The sequence below is a fragment of the Rana temporaria genome, chromosome 8 (assembly GCF_905171775.1).
Source record: "Rana temporaria chromosome 8, aRanTem1.1, whole genome shotgun sequence".
Classification (NCBI taxonomy): Eukaryota; Metazoa; Chordata; class Amphibia; order Anura; family Ranidae; genus Rana; species Rana temporaria.
Genome location: NC_053496.1, coordinates 74,076,328 through 74,103,445, shown reverse-complemented (window position 1 = coordinate 74,103,445; position 27,118 = coordinate 74,076,328). Strand labels below are relative to the sequence as shown.

Sequence of the window (27,118 nt, the reverse complement as noted above, 5' to 3'; positions counted from 1 at the left end):
AGTGCTGATGTATATATACAGTGGGCGGTCGTTAAGTTGTTAAATAAAGTAAAAAAAAAAAAAAAGTAAACATTGTGATGCGGTTAATTGTACACTGCAACTAGAACTGAAAGCTGCCCACATTCTAAAAAGCTCATTCAGCATGTGGGCAGCGTGAGTAAGCCCTAAGACACACAGGTTAAAGCTTTCATATCACAGGACAGGCAGACCCTGCTGGACCCTGCTATAGACCTGATGGGCCCGATAAAGGAGGGCTGCCTGTAATCGCAATCAAAAGCCCTATCTTTGCCTATAATACAAAAATCCACACAAAATAAGCATTCTTTTATACCGGTAAGTAGAGCATTATAATGATGTAGCACCCTGGTGTTTAAACAGGATTGCTAACAAATTTAGTTTGCCAGGTAGTAATTGTCCTGGCTGATTGATAGAAGATCCACTGTTTCTTCCCTAAATTCTGGAATGCTGCACATTTTCTCTTTTGTCACTAGGTGGCGCTGTGGCTGGTGACATTGACAGGGGCTTAGCAAGGTCAGATCATGAATGGATAGGATGTGTCAGTCAATTGGTGGGGGTTTCTTTTAGTCCCTAGGCCTGCTGGGAGAGCCTATTTATTTGGGTGGAGTCAGGTGATCAGGGTTCTGTGCCACCTGGACAGCTGTCTGGGTGGATGTGTGTTATGTCGCCTCAGCCTGCTAGGCCGGAAGCCTGAGGCCTATCCTGGGGACACCTGGCTGGTAGGCTGCCTGAGGCCTATCCAGGAGCAGGAGAAGTAGTGTAGGGTTGGGACTGCAGGACTGGAGTCCAACCGAGTAGCGAAGGTTCAGCCGGATGGGGAACCAGTTGTGGTCAGAGATAGAGGGGAAGCTGTCACCACTAAGGGACCATCCACCTTGTTACTGGAGACTACTGTGAGTAAGCTGAAGCAAGTACATGAGCAGTCTTCTTACCAGCCAAGGATGGTGAAGAAGTGGAAAAGAATCAGCAAATGTCAAGCCAGGGACCCAGCAGGATAGAGGGAGTGACAGCAGGGGTGACACTTGAGGAGTATACAGCAGAATAGCTGTGGAAGAGCTCAAGGGATCCAGTGACGACTGGGATCTGGAAGTCTAGTGAGACTGGGAGCTCAGTGAGTGAAGATATACAGTGGGATACTGTGAGATAAGTAAAGGACTGTTCTGTTTTAACAAGAGATTTGAACTACCTTTAGTGACTGTTGCAAGATAAGTTAACATAGGAGACAGCAATCCTACCTATACAGGAGTGTTATCCGACTGAAGGCCTTCCACTGTATAGCTGTCTGGTACCTATAGAAGTCTTGGAGTCTGCCAATTACCATTGCATCTACTCAAGGGTGCCCTGGCCCTAACCCTCTCTCCCACAGTTTTGTTAAGAGACAATAAATCTCTTGCTCGTGTAGCGCCCCCTTACTTTCAGTATGGGCACTGCGCTAAAGTTAGTGGGGAATGGGAGAGTTATTTTGCTCCCATTCGCAATTTGCTAAATTGGGACTTCTGTCATTCCAGAAATGTCCACTGGGTCAGTCTGTGCTCCAGGGATGCGGTGCCATCCCTGGCCGGCAGTTGGCACCAGAGGGGTTCTGGCAGAGCAAGTTTTCCCCAGCAGCCAATCAGAGGAGTTTTCCCTCGCGGGGCATGCTGGGGGAAGAGTATATCTGTGACAGATGTCATGTGCTCTAAAATCTTTGCGGGGTCCCGATTCCAGGTGTGGCATCCACCTTTAGGGTGCGCGCATCCATGGACCCCGCCAGCACGGCCCACCTGGCCAAATTTGCAGGCTACACAGAACCTCATCCAGAGGTGAAAAGGGAATCCAGTGACTTACTGGGTCCCCAGTTCTATTGAGAGGATCCCAGGCTGGGTGCTGTTCGATTGGGGGGGGGGTCGGCTTGAGGAGAACCCGGAGGCAGGTTGTCCAACAGGGCTTGAACGAACCAATCGGGGATCTGGTGACTGGAATGCTGACAGGTATGCTTTGCTGTCATGCGGTGACCTATGCTAAAACTTACTGGGAGGATTCGCTCCAATCATCCATCTAGCTTGCTTAAAGTAATAGGCCTGTGGCAGAGGCCCTAGAGCCAGGCCTGTGAGAGAGACCTGTTCCTCCAAGCAAATCTAAAGTGACACCTCGGCTGCCAGGCTTATGATAGGGGTCTGTCCGGGGGCACTTCACCCACTCTGGCTAGAGTGGCGACGGACCACAATCTGGTACTACTGAGAGCAGGACTGCTCGGTTCATATCCAGGCCTGACACTGCAACGTTTCTCTCGTTTCCTTCATCAGCCTTATCTTTCCCATTTGATGTTGATGTTGGACGTGTTGGCCCGGAAATAAAGCATTGGAAAACCTTTATTCACTGTCTGGACCTTCGCTCACTGCTCTGTTTCTCCAACTGCACCCCTAGATTGCATCAAGGTAACTTAAAAATGCAGACCCCAACAACAACTCAGCGGCTCCTTAAGGGGGTAGCGCTACACTCGCATTCAAAAAGTGACTGGCGCCCATCATTTCTTCTTGCATGACATCCACCATGCCTGGTAACCAACTCTACAAGGAAGGATGTCAGCTCTCCCTAACCCTTGAGGTCATTATTAGACCTCTGGGGCCTGGGATCTTGCTACAATTAAAATATACTTTTGTTGCACTGTATACCAATGAGCTTACAATAGATCACACTGAACCGTACAAAAAGCATCTACGCTTCTTTACTTGCTGCATGATTATTTTTAAGTCAATAACTTTTATAAGAGATGAACAGAGATAATCAGGCACATATTATTTTCATAAGGAGGCCAGCAAGGGCAGCCAATTTATTTCTGATGTGATAAATTTACTTTAGAGCTTTTTCAAAACTGCACAGTACACACTCGTCTTTTGCTAAACAAGCACACTTCTTTATAGTCATTTAGTAGTTACAGTATATTCAATCCAATCTGATTTATAAGTGTAACGCCTGGTTACTTTAGGTATCGGTGCTATTTAAATTTAGAGGGAGATCAGAGTGTAGTTAAACTCTGATCCAAATTTTTATGTGCAAAACAGGGTCTCTGTCTCAGCTTGGCTGTGTTGTGGGCTATTCTGTTGTGCTGGGGTGCTCTTCCCGCCCCTTGTGCAGTAGGTGGCAGCAGTGGAGTCAAGGTTTGGGTGCTCTTCGCCAGCAGCCAATCGGGAGGGTTTGGCCTTGCTGTGCATGCTGGGGGAGGGTATTTATGGGGCAGACGCCATTGGTTCTGGGTTCTCCTTCGTCCAGTGTGACACCCACATCAAGGCGCCCCGGCGTTATGGCCTACCTGGCCAGGGTGTGCGTGCCACGCGGTGTTCCTGGTTCCGGGGCAACGTTGGCCTGGAACATTTGAGCAGTGACGGGGACCCAGTGAGCGACTGGGTTTCCACCTTTGAGGATCCCAAGCTGTATTGCTGTTTGGCGGAGAGTCCGTCTGAGGAGCGCCATTGAGAGGCTGGCAATCCAAAAGGGCCTCGACAAACCACCGGGGATCAAGGTAACCGGACACTGAAGGATTGATCACCTGTCAGTCAGTACCTGGGCGACAAGTTGAAGGAGATCCAGGCGTCATTCAACTAAGGAGGATCTCCTCCATAACTACAATCAGAGAGGGCCTGTGGCAGAGGTTTCTCCCTGACGTTCACCAAGGAGGGTCTGTGGCACAGACTTTTCCTCAAGTTCAAGTTCACTAAGGAGGCTCTGTGGCAGGGACTTTATCCTACAAATGTCCGAGTGATACTCCAGCTGCCAGGTCAGTGAGAGAGACCTGTCCGGGTACACTAATCCCACTCAAGCAGGAGTGGCGCAGAGAAGTGTTTACGCTTGGGAGCAGGACTGTTTTCCTATCATCACGCCTGAATTTGCTATTCTCCTTTCAACTTTACTTTCCTCACCACAAGTTTTATTGTTTTTACCCGGCTGGGTAATAAAGAGCACAGCAAAGAGCACCTGTTGCGGACATTCCTTTGCTTCTACTAAATGCATCATGCACCCCTAGGAATTTGGAAGAGCCACGAGGTAAATGTGCCACCCAAAACAACCAGCAGCTCCTCCGGGGGTAGTGCTACATAAGCAAAGACATTTTAGAACTGTATGTCATCTAACCACAATGATTTGAGAACTAGAACGTTGCAGCTCACATGCTGGAAAGGAGTGGACAAAACAAGAATAAAGCAGCCAAGTCCATCAATTACAGTCAAAATCTATCGTAAAAGTAACAGCAAAGCTTGGGAACAAATGTATAACAGTAGTGACCTGGTCATTGCCCATAGCACAACAGTTTGACATTTCAGACTGGTTTCTGCTGCACACCCATTAATGAAAGCCGGCGAAAGGAATGCAAATGGATCAAAAAAAGAATGCGTCAAATAGCAAAACCTGCTGATGAAATATTTTTTACTTGAGTGATTCAGTCAGCCAGATGTGAGGTGTAACTTACATCATGTAGATCAGTTGAGACCAACTTGAACATTAGGCCTAGTTTATACTTGCAGCCGTAGGGGAATGGTAAAAACGGGTGTACTCACTTTTGTCACCAACCGTTTAGACATTAATGGCTGTGTGTTGAGTTATTTTGAGAGGACAGCAAATTGACACTGTTATACAAGCTGTAGACTCACTACTTTACATTGTAGCAAAGTGTAATTTCTTCAGTGTTGTCACATGAAAAGATATAATAAAATATTTACAAAAATGTGAGGGGTGTACTTACTTTTGTGAGATACTGTAACATCTCCCAGCTGCCTGTCAAACAACCTCTGAAGATTGCTCTTCAAAGGCCTACGCAGATGTAAATAAGCTCTCAAGAGCTTAAGAGGAACTTAAATTAGCCCCATCATTGGTATCAGTAGCAGTAACAGCACTTTCACACTGGGGCGGGCGGGCGGACATCAGCAGCGATTTACCGTAATTTTTGCTGTGCTTTTCGGCCACTAGCGGGTGGCCGAAAACCTTCTAACGGTCGAAAAAGGGGTAAAAACACAGCCAAACCTCCGCTACCTATTGATTTCAATAGGACTTTTATTAGCCTCCTGTCAGCGCACCGCTCCAGTGTTAAAGGAGAGGCGCTAATATTTTACTAATAATGGCAGCAATCTGCGATTTTTTAGTGGGACTGCGACATTGCAGCGGACAAATTACACTTTTTGGGGGCCAGTGAAAAAAAGATGTGCATTTATGTTTTTTTGTTCACATTGCTGCACTGTGTTTTGAAAAGTCCTGCATACTGCATCTTTTGTGTGCTTTTTTTTTTTAACACACTTAGGCTGCTTTCACACTGAGGTGCTTTGCAGGCGCTATTGCGCTAAAAATACTGCCTGCAATGCGCCCTGAAAGAGCCGCTCCTTTCTATCCAGTGTGAAAGCCTGAGGGCTTTCACACTGGAGCGTTGAGCTGGCAGGACGCTTAAAAAAGTCCTGCCAGCCGCATCTTTGAGGCGCGGTAGGAGCGGTAAAAATACCTGCTCATTGAAAACAATGGGGTCACGCCTTCAACCCGCCCGCAGAACGCTGCAAAGTGGCGTTTTTGTGGAAGTTTTTAACCCTTTTTCGTCCGCTAGAGGGGGTTAAAACCGCAACGCTAGCGGCCGAAAGTCACGGCAAACACAACGGTAAAACGCAGCTAAAAATAGCGTTGCTTTACCGCCAGCGCACCCAGCGTTTCAGTGTGAAAGTAGACTAAAAATGCACCTTCCAATGTAAGTCAATAGGAATGCATCAAAAATGCTTTAAAAGTGGATCAAAAGTGAGCCCCATCTGCAATTTCGGTGCATTTGTTTGAGTCACATGTCCCTGTTTCACAGTGCCATGCTGGGAGTCGGGAAGCCAGAAAAGGCACCAAAAAATGCAATAAAAGCATGTAAAAAAAAAGCAATATGCGTTGCTAACCCCTTCCCGACCAGACGCCACAGTTGTACTGCGGCAGGTTGGCTCCCCTCGGCGAAACGACATTACCTTACGTTGGTTTGACTTTTGACCACTAGGGGGCGTGAACACACCCGCAGCTAGCCGCTGGAGCCAATGCGGTCACTCGTGACAGAGCGAGACCTGGGATCTGTGCGTAAACAGGGGAGAGGAATCAGATCATGTGTTCATACTAACTATGAATACCGATCTCTCTCTCTCCTCCTAGTCAGTCCCATCCCCCCCACAGTTAGAACACACCTAGGGAGCACAGTTAACCCCTTGATCGGCCTTTAGTGTTAGCTCCTTACCTGACATTTATACAGTAATCAGTGCATTTTTATAGCACTGATCGCTGTATAATTGTCACTGGTGTCAAAAGTGTCTTATTATTATTATTATCAATTTACAGGCACCAAAACACACACTGATGAAATTTAATTTGTGCAGGCTGTATTTTGACAAAACACACTGACCTGCAAATTATGAATAAAGCCAACTGAGCTGTATGAGAATGAAGTGTGCTGTTGCAGCCTACTGCATTAAACATCTGAAAAACCATGTGAACAAACAAGGCCTACATCATTTGTGGAGCACACCTTACAATTGCAAGCTTTTTATGAATGTGCAAAGCTGAGTGAATTTCACTGGATGGAGTGCCTCCATTACAGCCATGTAACCTAAGTGCCGGTTCACACAGGGGCGACCGGTCAGGCGACTTAGCCACCTGACAAGTCGGGCTTAATGCATTGCAATGGAACCGTTCTAATAGGAGCGACTCAAGTCGCTCCGACTTAGAAAAAAGCTCCTGTACTACTTTGGGGCAACTTCTACACATAAGTCATTTGCAAGTCGCACTGTACAGGATGGCTTTAGAGTCGGACGATTTTGAAGCCACCCCTGTGTGAACCGTGAGCAAGCAACTAAACAGCACAGGTGCATTTAGAAATCTTGATTTTTAATTGAAGCAGGCAATAACAAATTATACATAATAAAAGGCAGGAAAATGGGGAAGATCTGTACAATATATTCAATACTACACGTTTTCACTTTAATCGCATTTAAAAAAAAATACCTGAGTTAGTCTGCAGCTTCTGTAAAATGATAATTTAAAAAAGGAGATTCTTTGCAAAATAGCAACCTGAGGGATTTCTGCTGGTGTACAAACATGCCCCCAGAAAACAAGCTTCTTGTGTGTGAGATTGGCTCACTGCTTTTGCCAGAAGTTTGCAGTCACATTTCAGAAATGCCCTGCTGCAAGTTTTATTTTTAGTCAGATACTTTCTAAGCCCCGTTAACCTCTGAGGGGAAGCAGTTAATGCAGCCTTTTCTCATTACAGTTCTACAAGATGGCAGCACATAATTGAGGTGATGGTAGCTGTATTAGTGCACTTTTGCAGCAAGATTTCCTAACCTTTTTAAATAGGCTTGTTCGCAATAGTTACGCTGATAGCTATATCCAATGCACAGACAAGGCAAAATGTCTTGCCATGCATTACATTTTTCAGCACAGTGGGTTTCAACGTTAACCACTGCATCCCAAATACTGCATTGAATAGAACTGTATTAAATTGTTTATCTATAAAGTTCTGATAAAGCCAAATGAAAAAAAAAAAAAATTATATTAGCACTGTATTCAGCACATTTCTGGTGTGAATGAGCCCTAAAACCTCTGTGGATCAGAGCTGCTTGAACCATAAAAGAAGGGGGTAGGCCCTGAAAGAGTAGTATGGACAGCTCTCAACAGCATTGCAGCATATAACTATAATGAAGAGTGATTCTCTAATTTCAAAATAAATGATTTTTAAAGAGAGGACATGGCAAAGAGAAAGTTATGAATCTGCAAAAAAATATATATAGTTGTTTAAGCCCTGGTTCACACTGGGTACGATTTGGAACGATTTGAGATGCGATTTGACATGTCAAATCGCATCTCAAATCGGCGGCAATTGTCAGCAATGGCACTGTCCTAATCAGTGCGACGCCGCATCTGCGATTTCAAAAAGTAGTTCCTGTACTACTTTTTGCGATTTCGGGCCGCGATTTACATTAAATTGCGGCCGAAATTGCGGCAAATCGCGGCCGCAAAATCGCGCATTTTACCGCGATTTTGAATTCGCAGCAGTGTGAACCTAGGCTAATACTGATAAAAAGATCAGTGATGCAAAATGCATGCCCTGTATTTCACTCATGAGAAGTTTACCTCACAAATTTTTAATAAGACATCCACTTGCCGTGGTCTTCCATTTTCCACACAGTCTGGTAGGTGCACAGCTGTGTTAGTTAATTAGAACCAAACTATCTCAGCTGTGATCAGATGAGGGGAACAGAAGCCCTGGCCTTGTCTGACCAGTAATTCCTATTTTCTTGTATCTTTCCTTAGGAGATGTATTTACCACAGCAGTTACACTGATACAGGTAAGATGGCTACTGAATATGTATGCAATGCCAGTATCAGTTTTATAACAGTGTACTGTATTATTATTATTGTGTATGTCTTGCATATTGCTGGGACTACAGCTTTAAAGTGAAATCATTTTGTGTAAGGCCCATTTCACACTGGAGCGTTTTGCAGGCGCTATATCGTTAAAAATAGCGCCTGCAAACCGCCCTAAAACAGCTGTTACATTTACTCACCATGTGAAAGCCAGAGGAAAGCAGAGCGGTAAAAAAAAGTCCTGCTAGCCGCATTTTTGGTGCAGTGTGATTACCGCTCCTGCCCATTGAAATCAATGGGACAGCGCGGCTATACCGCCCGCAATACGCTGCTTCAGCAGCGCATTGCGGGCGGTTTTAACCCTTTCTCGGCCGCTAGCGGGGGTTAAAATCGCTCCATTAGCGACCGAAATGCTCCGCAAATCCGCCCACAGCGTTGGCGGCAAAAATAACGTAATTTTACCGCCGACGCTATGGGTGGCTTAGTGTGAAAGGGGTCTAAAAGACAAAAAATAGCCCACCGATTGGGAGAAATGTGGCCATTGTCATTACCAAGCTCTCCTGAAAATGCTAGTTGCCTGGCTATCATGCTGACATTGCCCTAATACTTTGGCAAGTGTGCAGAAAAGGCCTTCTGATTTCTGAATTGTATTCTTGTTCCAGGCTAGAAAGTACTAAAACAATACTGTTTTTAGGAAGCCAGCGACAGCAGCCTTTTGTATATTTCTTATGGCAGGCCTCATTTACACTGTCCGAGGGCTGTGTTTGCCTGCACAGGGATGCAGAAATGTTTCATGTATCCCTGTGCAGGCAGTCCCATTCATGTCAATTGCGACACAGCCGCTATGCCCAATTTGACATCTATGCACCCACATAGCTGTCAAACCGGGAGCAGCTGCTACATCTCAATTGTTATAAAAAAGACCTACACAGAACACTTGTGCATCCTCATGCTGGAAAACACAGCCCTTGCATGGGCATATGCTTAAAGTGGAGTTCCACCCTGAAACAAAAATTGACACCAAAAATCTACAAATAAATAAAATAAAAAAAAAAAAATGAAAAAAAAAAAATCCTCCACGGTGGATCTCCTTTCTCGTCCTACACTCAGTGTCTTCTTGTGAATGGGGGGCGCTGCCTTCTGGGAACTGTGTGTATCCCAGAGAGAAGTCGGCCCATTCACAAAGTGCCGCGCTGCTCGCGAATGCGCAGTAGGAAACAGGCAGTGAAGCCGCACGGCTTCACTGCCTGTTTACCTTACTGTGGATGGCGGCGCCTGGAGCTGCCAGGATCGAGGGATCGGTCTTGGAGTAGGCCGACATCGCGGGCGACTAGGACAGGTAAGTGTCCTACAGTGTTTGTAGCTGCTGACTTTAAAAAAATAAAATAAATCACGCGTGGAACCTCCCTTTAACCGCTTGCTGCCTGCCCACAGTACATTTACTGCAGACGGGCAGCACAGCCAGGCTAGACGAAAGTTGGGAGGTATGTGTACTGGTATGTTGCCCAGCACATGTGTACTAGTGCTTGATCCCGTGACCACTGTACTACACTACCAGTGTAAAGAAAATACCTGGTCATCTCCCCAGTGTAGTACAGTGTCACTAATTTAATTTGCGTATAGTGGTGCATTACCACGATATTGGCAGTTAACCAGTTGCCGACCGCCGCACAACAATATACGTCGACACAATGGCACAGGCAGGCATATGGGCGTACCTGTATGTCCTTGCCTCTTTCCTCATGTCGGCCTTTTGGTCCGGCGTCGAGGAGAGAAGACATCTCACAGTGAGTTGCGGCAACAGTACACTGACACAGTACACGTAGGCACACTTTTCACCCCCTGCACCCCCAGTCACAGTGTCACCGATTGCAGTGTTAATTTATTTACTGATCGCTGCATTTGGTGTCATTTGTGACTGTAAAAAGTACCAGGGCAGTTAGTGGTAGGCCCCTTTAGGTGTAGGGTACCCCCTAATAAAGGTTTAACCCCTTAATTGCCCCACAGGTAACCCTTTCACCCCCGGTCGCCGGTGTCCCTAAGCAATCTTTTTTCTGATTGCCGGGCAGTGGCGGCTCGCCCATAGGGGGTGCCCGGGCGCCGCCCCCCCCCCCCCTCCTGTAGGCACAAAAAAAAATGTCTTTTTTTTTTTTTCAGTGGCCCCTTTAAGAAACTTAAAAAAAAAAAATTCCTTTACTTAAAATTAGATTGAGCGCCGGCCACTATTGCCCTATGAAGCGCCACGTCAATGCAATCTTAAGATTGCATACATGGCGCTTCATTTGCGGGCTGTTATCCCGCCTATTGAGCGCATTTGAAAGCGCTGATAAGCTTCCTGTGCCAGTGCTATTATGGGCGCCTTACTTCCGGCCATTCGTCTTACAGACGAAAAACGGAAGTGACGTCACGCGGCAGCTCACAACTTTACACAGCCTGAGCGGAGCGGAGCTGAGCAGATGGAGAAAGAGAGAAAGCCTGAGGGAGATTTCGGTGGGTTTAGATTTACAGACGTTGGATCCAGATACTTCTGTTGTGGGATGATATTGTCACATTTGTTACTTTGTGTATTTCTCAATGTTTTATAGCTGTTTGCAGGCGTGTTTATAGCTCAGCTGTTTGCCTGTCTGGCTCACATTGACCAGCAAAATTTACTGATAGAACTTTGGAGACGGTTGAAGTTTATATCAGCAGCTACCACAGCACTAAATCACATCGGACTGACCATTCAATTGGATGGCTGCCTTATACCGATCACTCTGACCTGTTATTGTTGTTAAACTGCTGGGACTTGTAGTTCACAGTATGTCCGCAGTCTCTGGTAATCTTGTGCAGTATGTGTGCAGTCTCTGGTAATCTTGTGCAGTATGTGCGCAGTCTCTGGTAATCTTGTGCAGTATGTGCGCAGTCTCTGGTAATCTTGTGCAGTATGTGCGCAGTCTCTGGTAATCTTGTGCAGTATGTGCGCAGTCTCTGGTAATCTTGTGCAGTATGTGCGCAGTCTCTGGTAATCTTGTGCAGTATGTGCGCAGTCTCTGGTAATCTTGTGCAGTATGTCTGCAGTCTCTGGTAATCTTGTGCAGTATGTCAGCAGTCTCTGGTAATCTTGTGCAGTATGTCCGCAGTCTCTGATAATCTCATGCCCATTTAGAGTCCTTCATAACTAACAGTGTAATTTTTTAGTTTGTTTGCGCCGATCTGTAAGGCTGCGCTGTATACCATGATTTGTGATGCTGGGGCTATATACTGTGCTGTGATGCTGAGCTGTATACTCCTGACACTATGAGTGGAAGCAAGTGGAATACAGGGGACAAAGTGGGTGTATTCTATAGGGGGTGTGGCTTATGAGAAGTGGGAGGTACCAAATGTGGAGGGGCGGGGTCTTGCGCCCCCCCATTCTAAAACTTCACCAGCCGCCACTGTTTGCGGGTGACGCTAGTTAGCTATTTAGGTTCACAGTCAGGTTTTTATAGTGTCAGGTACCCCCATATACTACCTATTAAAGGTTTTAACCCCCGATTGCCCCCTAGTTAACCCTTTCACCAGTGATCACCGTATAAGTGTTACAGGTGACGCTGGTTAGTTAGTTTGCTTTTTATAGTGTCAGGGCATCCACCGTTTATTACCCAATAAGGCTGGGTTCACACTACTACACTACTTTCATCCTACTTTGCTCTGCTACATCGGTCCTACATTTATCCTACATTGGTCCTACATCCATCCTACTTTCATGAACAGGATACTACTTTGGTCCGACTTCAATGATATTCAATGGGCCTGAAGTAGGATCAATGTAGGACCAAAAGTTGTACAGGGAGCATTTTCAAAGTCGGACCGACTTGTGTAGGACGCTACAAGACGCTCTCATAGGGAAACATTGAACACAGAGCAAAGTAGGATGAAAGTAGTGTAGTAGTGTGAACCCAGCCTAAAGGTTTAACTTCCTGATCGGCCGGCAGGTGATATCAGTTAGGTTTTAGTGTCAGATAGGGTCTGCATCGCCCCAGGCAGAGTCAGATTAGTGTCAGTAGCGCTAACGCCTATGCACACAGCATACACCTTCCTTAGTGGAATAGTATCTGAACGGATCAATATTTTATCTGATCAGATCTAGACTAACGTCCCCAGCAGTTTGGGGTTCGCAAAAACGCAGTGTTAGCGGGATCAGCCAAGATACCTGCTAGCACCTGCATTTTGCCCCTCCGCCCAGCCCAGCCCACCCAAGTGCAAAAAAATGTGTTTAACGATCTGAATCATTTAAGTGTAAGAATATTTGATCCCAATCTTTGACCCTTACCTTGACCCTAATTCCCTTTACACACGATCAGGCTTTTGCCCGGCCAAATCGCATCGGAATTCCGACGGAATTTCATCAGAGTAAAAATAGAACATGCTCTATATCTAAACTCCGATGGAATTCCTCGGAATATCCGATCAAAAAACTTCGATGGGGCTACACACGATCGGAATATCTGATAGAAATCTGATGGCATAACTCTAACCTAGATCAGACTTTGATGTAGCTATTTTTTTATTATTATTAATATACAATTTTAGCTTTTCTTGCACACTTTTTTTTCTGCTGCAAGGAAAGAACAATGTATCTTTCTCTCCATTCAGAAGAGAGACAAAACACATGGGCTGTGCAGTTACTCATCATTGTTGTAGCCAATCGGAGGTTATCACAGCGATCAGGTGACCGGGAACCAGGAATCCCGATCGTTAGTACGAGACTTGGGGCTCTCTGCGAGAGAACGCGCCCCCAGCACAAAGAAAGGTACACAAATATGTGGCCTCATGGATAGAGGCCCATTTCCGTGAGGCCGCATATCTGCGTACTGTCGGCAGGAAGGGGTTAAAGTAGAACTATTGCCTCCCCTTAAAAATCATTGTGCTGCAGCTCTTATTTAGAAGTGCTTACAATTTCCCCTTTTCCCCATGCAAAGTTCCAAAAACACCTGTTGGTCCTGCCAGGGAAGACCACCAAATACAGCTTCCTGTGATGTTGTGGCAACATACTGCACTGCTCCTGAATGCAAAGCAGTTGCCACTCTCAGGTAGGCTGTATCTACTTATACTACAGTGGGGAGAAAAAAAATTCTGGGGGTGTGGCTTTCAAAAATGTTGGTTCCATGTAATTTTATTCTATTTTCAGAAAATACAGGAAGACATGCACATACATAGTTCAAGAAACATCTGAATGGGTTAGTAGTTACTGTAGGAATAGATGAAAAATTGGAAAAAAAAGTTTACATCTCTCTAGCAGAAAAGTACATTGGGCTGCCATTATATGGGAGACTTGAATCTGCACAGGGGCTTCTTATAGGTGAACTTAGAAGACTAAAGACCAGGAGTATTTACAGAGATTATGTTAGTTGGTTATGTACAGGTAGACCATGATGGAAGGGTTCACCCCACAGCATAGGGGAAAATAACTGACCCTTAGTATACAAAAGAGAACATAATGTAAATGGCTATTGACTCAAGTGAAAGGAAGAGTAGGGGGGGAAGTGGAAATGTTACTGCAGCAAAAAAAGGGAGAAGACAGAAGGCAGGAAGACAAAGAAGTAGCTAGGAGTCAAATGTGGGAAAGACACACCAGTCAGTGTTGCCAACCGTCCGTATTTTTACGGACAGTTCGTAAAAACGGGCACTTTTTTCCCCTGTTCGTAAATGTCAGTGGTTGCGGAAATGTGCCAGTAAAAATAGCCGAGACCGGTTCGGCTTGGAACTGCGCATGGAGATTGGAGGCAGGGGGTGATGGTGGCTGCGGTGGCAACGCAGAGGGGGATGGTGGCAATGAAGAGGGTGGGGGATGGAGACGGGTTGTTGGTGGCACCGCAGAGGGGGATGGAGGCAGGGGGTGATTGGAGGCAGGGGGAGATTGTGGCACCGCAGAAGGGGGTGAAGGCAGGGGGTGTTGGTGGCAGAGGGGGATGGAGGCAGGGGGTGATATGACTAAATAAGTTGCCCATATTATATCCAAAATAACAAAAATATGTTTTTTTACCTTAATATCTACCTTAAATTACATTGCTATTTGCCTAGTGTAGTGGTGTGTAGCCTAAAAACAGAAATTTGCACCTAAAAATGTAATTTAGTAACTTTTGTCAGTAAAAACGTGGCTGCGCCAGTAAATTTCGGGTGTCGTGCCAATAAATTTCAATCTGGTAGGTTGGCAACACTGACACCAGTTTGCGAGCAACACAAGTAGATGTGTGATTAAAAAAAATAAAAAGGGGGTGCAGGAATGTTGGATAGATAAGGGGATACTTTGTAATGCAAGTACATCTACTCCCCCCCCCCCCCCCAGAACAACAATTCTTCTGTCCAAAGGTGCCCTCTGTGCTCCTTTATTCAAAGTGGAGGCACTCTGCAGAGATAAGAGAGCTGAAATTCGCACTGCACAAGTGTGAATCCGGCCTAAGAGCTTTCTCTATTGGGGACGTAAAGGCCTGCACAACTTTTAACAGAACAATATATGTAAATAAAATTTGATTAATTTGCTGCCAAGGCTTAAAGTGGTTGTGCACCATGTACCACCACTTTTCCCTACAGGTAAGCCTATAATAAGGCTTACCTGTGGGTAATGGAAATATCTCCTTAACCCTTTACGGTTTAGGAGATATTCGCCATATACGCCGGCGCCAACACAATCAGTGCATGTGCACTGAAGAAAGGGCACAATCCGTGCCGTTTCTATAGTGCTTGTGCCGTGAACATCGGCTCCCGCGCACATGCAACTCCGGCCAATTACAGAGCCAGAGTCCACGGCCCTGGAAGGAAGAGGGGTTGAATATGAACGTGATTAGAGAAACGGACAGCGCTGACATTGCGGGCTTCTTCCTCTTGAAAGCAAAACATTGTATAAAAGTGAGCTTGCTCTTTTATGTACCTGCTATGCCTGTGCTGAGTATTTAAAGGTTTGTAACATATGACCTTGGGGTGTGTGTGTGTGTGTGTGTGTGTGTGTGTGTGTGTGTGTGTGTATATGTATATGTATCTGATATACTGTATATGCTTTTGGTGTGTGTGTGTGTGTGTAATTTATGTTCTGGTTTTCCTATGAGTCTACTTCTGTTATTTAGCTAACATTCTGTTATACATTTGATAATCGAGTTGTGCAGCTGAGCCTGGAAAATTCCATCAATCTGAAATACACATTTAGGCTTACTTAATGAGGCAAGAAGAAATGTGCAAAGTGCGTAGCACATAACAGCCAAGAAGAATTCATCTTTTAGTGACCTGACTACAGAAACTGAAATCTAGTTGCTATGGGTTACTGTACCTTTCAGATTGTTAGTACTGCTATTTACACTGTTTGCTATAAATAAACCTGTAATGGATATTGGGAGTCGTTCACATCAAGGTGCATTTTATATACAGTGAAGACCAAAAGTTTGGACACACCTTCTCATTCAAAGAGTTTTCTTTATTTTCATGACTATGAAAATTGTAGATTCACACTGAAGGCATCAAAACTATGAATTAACACATGTGGAATTATACATAACAAAAAAGTGTGAAACAACTGAAAATATATTTCATATTCTAGGCTCTTCAAAGTAGCCACCTTTTGCAGAAGACACATCTCTAGAACTGTTAAGAGGAGACTGTGTGAATCAGGCCTTCATGGTAGAATATCTGCTAGGAAACCACTGCTAAAGAAAGGCAACAAGCAGAAGAGACTTGGGTTAAAGAACACAAGGAATGGACATTAGACCAGTGGAAATCTGTGCTTTGGTCCAAACTTGAGATTTTTGGTCCAACCCCCGTGTCTTTGTGCGACGCAGAAAAGGTGAACGGATGGACTCTACATGCCTGGTTCCCACCGTGAAGCATGGAGGAGGAGGTGTGATGGTGTGGGGGTGCTTTGCTGGTGACACTGTTGGGGATTTATTCAAAATTGAAGGCATACTGAACCAGCATGGCTACCACAGCATCTTGCAGCGACATGCTATTCCATCCGGTTTGCGTTTAGTTGGACCATCATTTATTTTTCAACAGGACAATGACCCCAAACACACCTCCAGGCTGTGTAAGGGCTATTTGACCAAGAAGGAGAGTGATGGGGTGCTGCGCCAGGTGACTACCTCTTGAAGCTCATCAAGAGAATGCCAAGAGTGTGCAAAACAGTAATCAAAGCAAAAGGTGGCTACTTTGAAGAACCTAGAATATGAAATATATTTTCAGTTGTTTCACACTTTTTTGTTATGTAGAATTCCACATGTGTTAATTCATAGTTTTGATGCCTTCAGTGTGAATCTACAATTTTCATAGTCATGAAAATAAAGAAAACTCTTTGAATGAGAAGGTGTGTCCAAACTTTTGGTCTGTACTGTGTATATATATAATATATTGGCTTTCAGTGCTTGTAAATATGGAAGAAAAGAAAAAGAAAAAGATGTCTGTTAGCCTGGGCAACAATGAGTTTTTCAAAACCATTCCATGTATGTAGATTCACAACATTTTACTATTTAGCACAGGCTATTCTTGTCTCATTAAAAAGTGTGCTAAGTATTCCTAATTTTATAGTAATTGAGTTGAAATCCAAAGTCCTCTAAACCCCTCCCCTCAACATACAATAAATACCAGATCCTTTTAGGGTCTGGTATGTATTTTGGAGATCTGGTGGTATTTGGTGGTATTTGATAACCTCCTGGTTTTTATTTTTTGCGCTATAAACATAAAAAGAGCGACACTTTTGGGAAAAAACTAAATGTTTTACTTTTTGCTATAATATCCAAAAATAAAAAAATTCTTCATCAGCTTAAGCCAATATGTATTCTTCTACATATTTTTGGTAAAAAAAAATCGCAATAAGCGTATATTAATTGGTTTGCACAAAAGTTATAGCGTCTACAACATAGGGGATATATTTATGGCATGTTTATTATTATTATTATTATTATTATTATTATTATTTTTTTTTTTTACTAATACTGGCAGTGATCAGCGTGTTTTTTTTTCTATGCAGAACTGCGACCTTGCGGCAGACAGATCAGACACTTGTTTGGGACATTGACATTTATACAGCGATCAGTGCTATAAATAGACACTGATTACTGTATAAATGTCACTGGCAGGTAGGGGTTAACACTACAGGACGATCAAGAGGTTAAGTGTTTCCTAGGGAGGTGTTTATAACTGGGGGGGGGGCGTGATTGACAGGGAGTAGAGAGATCGCTGTTCCTGATCAGTAGGAACAGCAGATCTCTCTTTACTTCCCTGACAACAGGGATCTGTCTGTTTACATTGACAGATCATCGTTCTGGCTCTCTGAGGAGTGATTGTGGGTCGCCGGCAGATATTGCCGACGTCTTCAACGTTGCGTGTGCCCCTATAGCTCTTAAAGCAGCCGACGTACACCTATGGTGGTTTGGGCAACCGTGCTAGCCAGCCGCAGTATAATGACGGCGGCTGGTCAGCAAAACTGTCCTGTTGGTGGCATTGGTCTCCGCTAGGAGGGTCACTGAAATTCAAGCCCTCTCAATGGTAGAACCATTTTGCATAATATCTCAGGACAAGATTATCCTTTCTCTTGACCCCGTTTTCCTTCCCAAAGTAGCTTCCAACTTCCACCGATTGGAAGAAATAGTAATCCTGTCTTTTTGTGGAGTCCCTAAAAATTAAAAGAAGGATAAGTTTAATAAAATAGATGTGAGAAGATGCGTGATCGCATATATCAAGTGCAACAAAGAGTGGAAATCCCAACAAAAAGGTAAACGGGCATCAAAAATACTATCGGCAGGTGGATAAAGGCAATCATAGAAGCATATAAGACAGCATATCTACCACCAACAGGAGTCAACGCTCATTCTACAAGAGCGGTATCTACATCTTGGGCTGAAAAGATCGGAGCTTCACCCCTCCAGATATGCAAATCGGCAACCTGGTCCAGCTTTCATATGTTAAGCACTATAGGCTGGATGTGCTTCAAAATCAAGACCAGCACTTTGGTAGAAAAGTGCTGCAAGCTGTGGTCCCGCCCTGATTAGGTAGTTCTATTTTGTCCTCTCTGTAAGCTGTCCTGGAAGATGACCGGGGGAAAAAAATGGGTTATTACCTGTTAACACTCTTTTCTAGGAATCTTCCAGGATGGCATCAGATAAGTTGGTTGCACTAATGGAAGTGTTTATTATCTTATCTGTGCCTTTGGTTATTTGTTAATGCTGAGTGGCCATGGCCTATGGGAGGTCTTTTATAGCCTCTTTTTCTATAAGCCATCCTGGAAGATTCCTGGAAAAGAGTGTTAACAGGTAATAAATAACCATGTTTTTCAATTCAAAACCTAGGCCCCTATAATGCAATGTAAGGGGAAACTACATAATTGTTATCACCACAGGCTTGGTTTCATTTAACTTCTTTCCTAAACAGAATTTTCCTAAACAGAATTTGCCATTGCTATTACTCTATGCTATTCAGGAAAAAGATAAAAAAAAAAGAGATTTAAAAAGAAAAACAAAAAAAAATAGAGGCAAATTATCCAAAGCACAAACAAACAGTGCTCTTGTACTTCCCATGCCTTGGTATAAGTAAACTGCACATGCTGTTAACGGAACCAAGAACAGTGGAGTAATTTCCTTTGGGAGCTGAGCAGGTCGCAAGGATCATTGATTGTTATAGCTCGGCAAGCCAAGCACATTTACAATAGCTGTGTACCACATATTAAAACCAGCAAGCATGTGTCTGATTCATGTGAAAGTTTTTAGCTTGCTCATCTTACTGCAAATATGCACTTAAGTGCCTGTAAGAAGCAATCGCCTTGCCCACAGCAGTCAATCTCCTGGTATTTTTAATTTTTACGTTCTATCCTACATTTGTTATTTTTTTTTTTTTTTTTTTGTACATGATTACATTTAAAGCCCAACTATGGGCTTTTAGATTTTTACATGATCCCTCCAGGCGTTTAAAACAGAGAAGCAGCTCTCATCTGCAGTGCTCGCCTTTTTTTCCAATGCTGTCCTCTACTGGATGTTTTCAGTCTTCAGACTCCCAGCATCATGAGCCTGGGTTAAGCCCAGCATCATGAACATAGTTAACTGATATTTTGAATAACCGGAGGAAATGTTAGAAGCTCTATCCAGTTTTTACTGCTAATTTCCTGCAAACTTTTAAACAGGAACTTAGAAAATGTATCTGGTTTTACTGCTGGCTTTATCCTCTCTGGGTAGATTCCCCCTAACTTCCTGCAACAACGCAGCAGGAAATGAGAGGTAAAATTGCTGCACCAAAACGAGTGTCCCCAATGGGAGATTTCCCCTTTTTAATCTTTTTCCCTGGGCCAAAGGTAAACCTTTTCACCAGGACAGAAAGTGAGAGTTGTACTGTATCTCCCTAATAGGCATAACCAGGAATTCAACTGGCTTATTAATGGAGACATTGGATAATCCGCTTGGTTACCAAGAGTTTACCACAGTTTATCCACCAATAGGGTTACAGGAGTAGCGACAACAATGTCACGACTCTTTTTGGAGAGTGGTGTGCTAGGAGACAGACATTCTCTGCAGTATTCCTACTGTCAGATTGGGCTCACATACTGTATGTGCGGGGTCAGTTTCAGTGCAATTTTTCAAAGGAGTCCAGTGTAGTTTCATTCACTAAATCAGGTGAAATTCATGTGGGAATTTTTGAAGTGTATGACACTTAAAATGGCACCTGAACTGGACTGAATATTATACAGGACTCTTTTTTTAAAAACCTACTGCGGCAGGCTCACACATATGTGAACCGACTCCATAGAAAGCTGATTTTGGTTCACATGTCATGCGAGTCGGATGAAGTTCAACTCATCCAATTCGTATATACTGTATGTGAATCGGGGCTCAGTCCAAAGGTGGAACTTTGACTAAGCACTAGTTTCAGTGCGAAACGCATCAGCAGTCGGGTTTTATTTTATGTTGCTGTGACTTGTAGTGCTGTCCTTTTTTTAATAAAGGCTACAACTTGTTCAGAGTGCGGCTGTCCAGAAACAATTTTTGTTCCTGCTTTGCTAAGTGCATTGCCTGCACCTGAGTTGTCTGCAACGGAGGATATTCATCTGGGTTCCCACCTGGAGCGGCTACTCCCTTTTCCTCTGAGATGGGGCACGCCAGACGTGGATCTCCTGGCTTTTCGACTCAATTGGAAGGTGTTGAGGTTAGTGGCCAGGTCAAGAGACCCTTGCGCGGATGCGACAGACGCGTTGGTGGCCCCATGGGGACAGTATCAGCTGATATATGCATTTCCCCCACTGAAACTGCTTCCTCGTCTGCTCCACAGAGCGGAATCCGAGGGGATCCCAATGATCCTAATTGCTCAGACTGGCCTTGGCGTCCCTGGTACGCTGACTTAGTACGGCTGGTGGCGAATGCTCCTTGGAGACTGCCATTGCGGGAGGACCTTCTGTCGCAAGGTCCCATTATCCATCCTGCTTTACAGTCACTGGCTTTAACGGCATTGCTGTTGAAAGCCAGGTGCTGAGAGACCGGGGCCTGTCGGATTTGGTTATTTTCACAATGCCGAGGGCACAGAAATTTTCTTCTCTGAAGATTTACCATCGCACGTGGAAGGGCTACATTTCTATGTGTGAAGAGATGGGGTGGCATCCATGCACATATTCTGTTTCTAGGATCCTGATGTTTTTACAGCGGGGAGTGGATCAGAAGCTTGCCTTAGGCACCATTAAGAGGCAGATTTCAGCTTTGGCTGTTTTTCTTTCAAAGACCCTTGGCGTCCCACTCATTGGTGAGTATGTTTGTGCAAGGGGTTCGACACTGCTTGGGGATGCCCCTACAGTCAAGAGTATAAGGAAGCTGTGTCCATACATGGACAAAAGAGAAAATAGGATTTTTGTACTCACCGTTAAATCCTTTTCTCTGAAGTCCATGGACGGACACAGCACCCATCCCTCCTTTTTTTTTGAGTTTGTACTGCTTTTTGACGAACTGAGCTGCTCAGAGCAGTGGGAGGGGTTATGACCAAAGGGACCACCCCCTGGGCCGGGCTGTTTCAGCTTTGCTAAAGTTTACATGTTTTAACCAATAACATGTCTGCCTATTCCTCTCCTAATAGACGGAACATAACCCTACAGTCAAGAGTATAAGGAAGCTGTGTCCGTCCATGGACTTCAGAGAAAAAGATTTTACGGTGAATACAAAAATCCTATTTTTTCTAAAACTGCAACTGATATTGAGAAAAACTCAGCAGTGATTCTAACTCCCCATTCTATTCAAAACTAAAAGAAAACATTCTGGCTTAACATGTCTTTTAGGATGCTTTAATTGGAACTGTGCTTATGTCTCCTGCAGGTCTGTCCCTTTCAGACCATGCCAACTTTAACTCCTATGTTCCACCATGGCAGAAAGCATATGTAGCTGCTAAACCTTTATTTGGCGCCCTATTCCTTGCCCATTGATGCCTAATAAAACCCACATGCATAGCTATAAAACCAGCCTGAAGATTTTGAGGTGATTATGCATTCTCTTTGCTAGAGCAGTTATATAAGTAGATTTGTCTGTGTGATTTTTCTTTTTTTAAACAAAATGATTGTCTAACCATGAAAATAATATTGTACATCACTGTACTGTGTGACTGTTTTAATGCATAAATATGTCTGGCTTGCTTACAATGCAGGCAGAACATTCCAGAACTGATATTTTTGAAAGTGATCTGCAAGGTTAAGTCTCCAATAAGTCACTTATTACCTCAGACAAAGATCAGATTTTTGACCCTGAACATTTTTATTATTCTAATCTAGGCTAAAACTTCAGCTCGGTTTAGATAGCAAGGAAGCCCAAGGAGCAATAACCTACAAAACCAATGTGCAGATTGATCTTTTCCATATACCCCTCTTAATGACTCTCAGGTAGAATCATAATGGTCTAGATCAGTGGTCTCCGAATGCGGCCCTTTGCATGCCTTTATCCAGTGTTTCCCAACTCCAGTCCTCAAGGCACACCAACAGATCATGTTTTCAGGATTTCCCTCAGATGAAACGGCTGTGGTAATTACTAAGGCAGTGAAACTGATCAAATCACCTGTGCAAAATAATGGAAAGCCTGAAAACATGACCTGTTGGTGTGCCTTGAGGACTGGAGTTGGGAAACACTGCGCTTTATCCGTCCCTTGGAATTCCTACTACAGATATGAAGCACTTTTATACCTCCCACTTATATGGACGATGGGGTAATTCCTTCTACTGATACCAATAATGGAATACTATCTCTCCCACTGACACCAATGATGGGGCAGTATTCCTTGCACTGACACCAATGATGGGGCAGTATTCCTCGCACTGACACCAATAATGGGCTATTATTACTCCCACTGAAGCCAATGATTCTTATAACAAATACCTTTTTATGGGTCACTATTCCAGCTCCTGCTGACTACCAGGAATATGTAATTTTTTTTTTTTTTTTACTCCCACTGACCTACTGGCCACAGTCCGGCCCCCCTAAAATCTGAAGGATGGTAAATTGGCCCTTTGTATAAAAAATTTGGAGAACCCTGGTCTAGATGCTTCAAGCACAATATGAAAAAAGTCCACCTTTTTAATGGAAAAACAGTGATGAGTGAAATATGCGGGCTTCTATTATTGAACTTATTCTTCAAATGCAAATTGCCTGGCTATCTCTAGCTTCATTATTTTCACCCGAACTTGGAACAAGAATGTATTGACAACAGAGAAGTCTGCATGTTTTGTTGAATGAAAAAAAAAATCTCTTGGGGTTTTGCCAGAGGAGGAAACAATTCAGTATTTTCAAGATGTGTGACTATTTTGAGTATTGCATCTAGTCCTATCTAGGGTTTTTTTTCCTCTATAGTTTTGAAAGCTGGTATCTTGGTGGGGACTGTCAGTGCTCAGCTTGGTTTTAGGTGCTAAAGAACATTAATATTCTCCTTCAGGGGTTAATTTAGTGTTTGGGATTATACTCTGGTTCATGTAGGTTATTGATAGTGTCAAATATTAGGGCATTAAGATTAAAGGTAACCTTTGCCACGAGAAACCTGCAGTCTGCCATGGCTGACTGCTCGTTGTGCAATGCTCGTTGCCTGGCTGTCAAGCTAATCTTCTTACTTCAATATTTTGAGTCCCTAACCTGGAACAGTTAAGCAGATAAAGATTTATGACTTTCTTCATCCTACATGTTTATTTCTTGATCGATGACTTAAAGTGGAGTTCCACCCATAAATATAACATTACATCAGTAGTTTAAAAAAAATGTCATTAGTCCTTTACGAAAAAAAATTTTTTTTTAGATGCCTTCAAAGTGTTGTTGCTAGGCAGAATAGTTAATCTTCCCACTTCCTGCACCTAGGTGCTTAATGCTTCCTAACCTACACCGCACAGACTCCTGGGAATGTAGTGGGTGTAACTTTCCAGGAGTCTGTGCACTCCCCAGTCTCAAAGAATCATGTGACTTGGACAGCACAGGTGCTGAAACCTGATCTGACACTGCTTGTGCAGCACTGAGCATGTTTGAGATCTGCAAGGCTGAAATCCAGGAAGTCATACAGTCTGGCTTCATGATGCCCACACTTAAGATGGCCCCAGTCAATTTCTATTTTATAAAGTGTCTAAATGCTGTAACAACCTAACAAAATGGACCTTAGTTTACAGGCCAACTTTACTAGAATACATTAAGCTTGTGTATTACAGGGGTATTTATATTTAAAAAGTGAAATTGTGGCCGGAACTCCGCTTTAAAATGTATAATTACAATTTTCAGAAAAAAAGGTGAGCAATTGTAGACACTGTATTATTTTGAGGAGTAATTTACATTAGGATTCAGTGTCAGGGTGAAGGATTAAGTGCAAAGGAGTCCAGGTTAAAAGGATAAATTCACCTTTGGAACATATTAAGTGTTAGGCTCCATTCACATCTATGCGACAAAACGCCCGACGCCGGACGCTTCTGCCGCTAGAGGGGAGAATTCCCATTGCTGTCTATGGAGATGGTTCACATCTAATAGACGCCGAACGCCTGTCGCCTGAAAAAAAGTCCCGGACCCTTTTTTTCAGGCGACATTGGCGTTCGCCCATTGACAGCAATGGGAAGAATCTGAAAAAAAAAAAAAAGATACACACTCGCGGCAAAATACGCCGCATACGCCGCTGTCGCATAGATGTGAATGCAGCCTTACACCCATATTTATGGTGTAACGTGTTTCAGCTCCTGCTTCCCCCCCCCCCTCACAAACAGCGAGCAGATGATCCTCTTCCCACACCCACTGTCAGAATTTAAAAACAGCTAAGCTGTGTGTATTTCAGGCTTTTTTTTCACCTGGTAATCCTGCGAATAGAACCCTTCTATCTTTGAGTGCTTATACTTACTCCTCCACTGTATTTATGGAGAGAACCATGGTTGTCACCCAGGATTGTAAACAAATTATTTCTTCCTCTATTTTCTAAACTACAGTATTTTCTGTACTTGTTTGTTCTGTACTGAAAATGTTTGTAGCCTCAAATATGAAAATGAAAATGTTGTATCCTCAAACATGAAAATGAATGCACCCGCTACATTTACAGACTGGAAAGCTGCAGTATATAACATTTTTCTTCCTGAGTTTAGCTAGCCTAGTGTTCACCTTTTTATAGAAAGAAAAGGTGTACTCTCGGTCTTCACTGTACTTGCCTTCAGGGTTGCTGAGCTGTCAGTGACCACGCAGCCAGTCCGGCAGTCCATGAATTTCAAATCCCCATTCTTCTCCCTCGTCTCTGTGCCGCATTTCTGGGGTGGGCCACAGTGATTCTGATTGGTCAGCACTTGCATAGTGAATCCCTCTGGTCCATCCTGAAGATGCGCTGCACAGGGAGGGAGCCCAGAGATTTCAAATTCCCAGACTTATGGACTGGTTGCATGGGGACTGAAAGCTAAGCATCCCTGGAAGTAAGTAGAGCAGGGACTGTGTGGCAGTGTATGGTGTCAATCCACCTTTTCATTTTTTAACCGGTTCTCGAACGACTCACGCAGATATACTGTGGCAAAATGGCTTTGGCCACGCACGATCGCGTGCACGAGGGTTTATGTGTGTAGACACATAAATCCCCATGCTTTCTGAGGAGAGAAGGACAGATCGAAGTAGAAAACACAATCTGTTATCTCCTATAGTGAGTCCCCCTCCCCCCACAGTTAGAACACACCATAGGGAACACAATTAACCCCTTGATCACCCCCTAGTGTTAACCCCTTCCATGTCAGTGACATTTACATAGTAATCAGTGCATATTTATATCTGTACATGTCAATGGTCCCAAAAATGTGTCAAAAGTGTCCGACCTGTACGTCGCATTACCGCAAATCGCAAATCATTGCCATTACTAGTAAAAAAACTAAATCTTTCCCATAGTTTGTAGATGCTGTAAATTTTGTGCAATATACGCTTATTGCGATTTTATTTATTTATTTGAAATTGGGATATTTACTATAGCAAAAAGTAAAAGATATTGTGTTTTTTTTTTTTTTTATTGTCGCTCTTTTTTTGTTTATAGCGCAAAAAATAAAAACTGCAGAGGTGATCAAATGCCACCAAAAGAAAGCTCTATTTGTGGGAAAAAAAGGGTGTCAATTTTGTTAACATCCCACGACTGCGCAATTGTCAGTTAAAGCAACGCAGTGCCGTATCACAAAAAAAGGCAAAAAAATGAGCAGACAATTTTTCTGGGGATGAAGAGGTTAAAGGAACACTAAAGGTTCGGTTTTTTTTTTAGATCAATTTATTGCTGTAAGCTAGAGCATTTAAATATCACTTACCTCGTTTTTCCTTTTGACCTCCAAAATACAGTAATCCAGGTTTGAAAATGCCATTTCCTGTCGCTCCTCTTCTTGCTTTCCACCAGCATCTGAGCTGTTTTGCATGGTGGAAAGCAGAATGTGCTCACCCCCTCCCTATGACTACAGCCCTGCGTGAAGATTCTCTCTTATCCCTCACAGGCATGGAGGCTAAGCCTAATGGGAACTGTAGTTCCCATTAGGCCGTGATGTAGCAAGAATGAATGCGCATCGCAAACCAGGAAGTCAGTGAGAATAATGATTCAGGAGTGACGGAGGTGAATAAATCAGCTCGATTTCAACAGGTATCAAACTAGTTATAATGCAAAACATTACTTTTTACTTTATCAGCTACTGCCAGACTTTAATTTAAGAGGAAAATATTTTTGTCTTTACAACCCCTTTAAAGTTGAACTCTAGGCAAACAATTAAAATCGAATTAAGAACATTTACTGGAAGCTGTTTCAGGCTAGGTTCATGTGGGTGCAGGGCTGTGTATAAATCGCGAACCTTCTTGCACCATCAGTAAAAATGTGCTGCTGTTTAGCAGATGCACAGGAGCCGCCTTTTTTTTCTTAAAGGCATCCCTACCCATTGGAACTTGCGGCATACTTTTCCATGTGCAGAAATGTATAGCACTATGTGGTTTCCATGCAGCTTCAGTTTTAGAAAAGGTTCAAAGACTTTTTCCTTGTATTTCCCACAGGTGCAGCAGATAACTAAAATAAATGGGCTGCTGTGCTTGCACAACTGAGGCTGCAGGGAAATGCATACAGTGCCTTGAAAAAGTATTCATAAAATTTAAAATTTAAAATTAGTAAATGGAGTCCCCTGCGTGTAATTTATTCTCAGTATAAATATAGCTATTTTGGGAAGCCCTCAGAGGTTTGTTAGAGAACCTTGGTGAACAAACGGCATCATGAAGGCCAAGGAACACACCAGACATGTCTGGGATAAAGTTGTTAAAAAGTTTAAAGCTGGGTTGAGTTTTAAAAAAAAAAAAAT

The 27,118-nt window shown here is 43.6% G+C and overlaps 1 protein-coding gene across 1 annotated transcript in view; it reads left to right on the top strand.

Annotated features, from left to right (window-relative positions):
• The first annotated feature begins 8,284 nt into the window (after positions 1 to 8,284).
• PHYHIPL (phytanoyl-CoA 2-hydroxylase interacting protein like) overlaps positions 8,285 to 27,118 on the top strand; it is a 181,639-nt gene continuing 162,805 nt past the window's right edge. Inside the window, exon 1 of the mRNA XM_040362045.1 lies at positions 8,285 to 8,342. The gene's annotated coding sequence lies outside the window, so the exon portion shown is untranslated. The remainder of the gene's footprint in view (positions 8,343 to 27,118) is intronic.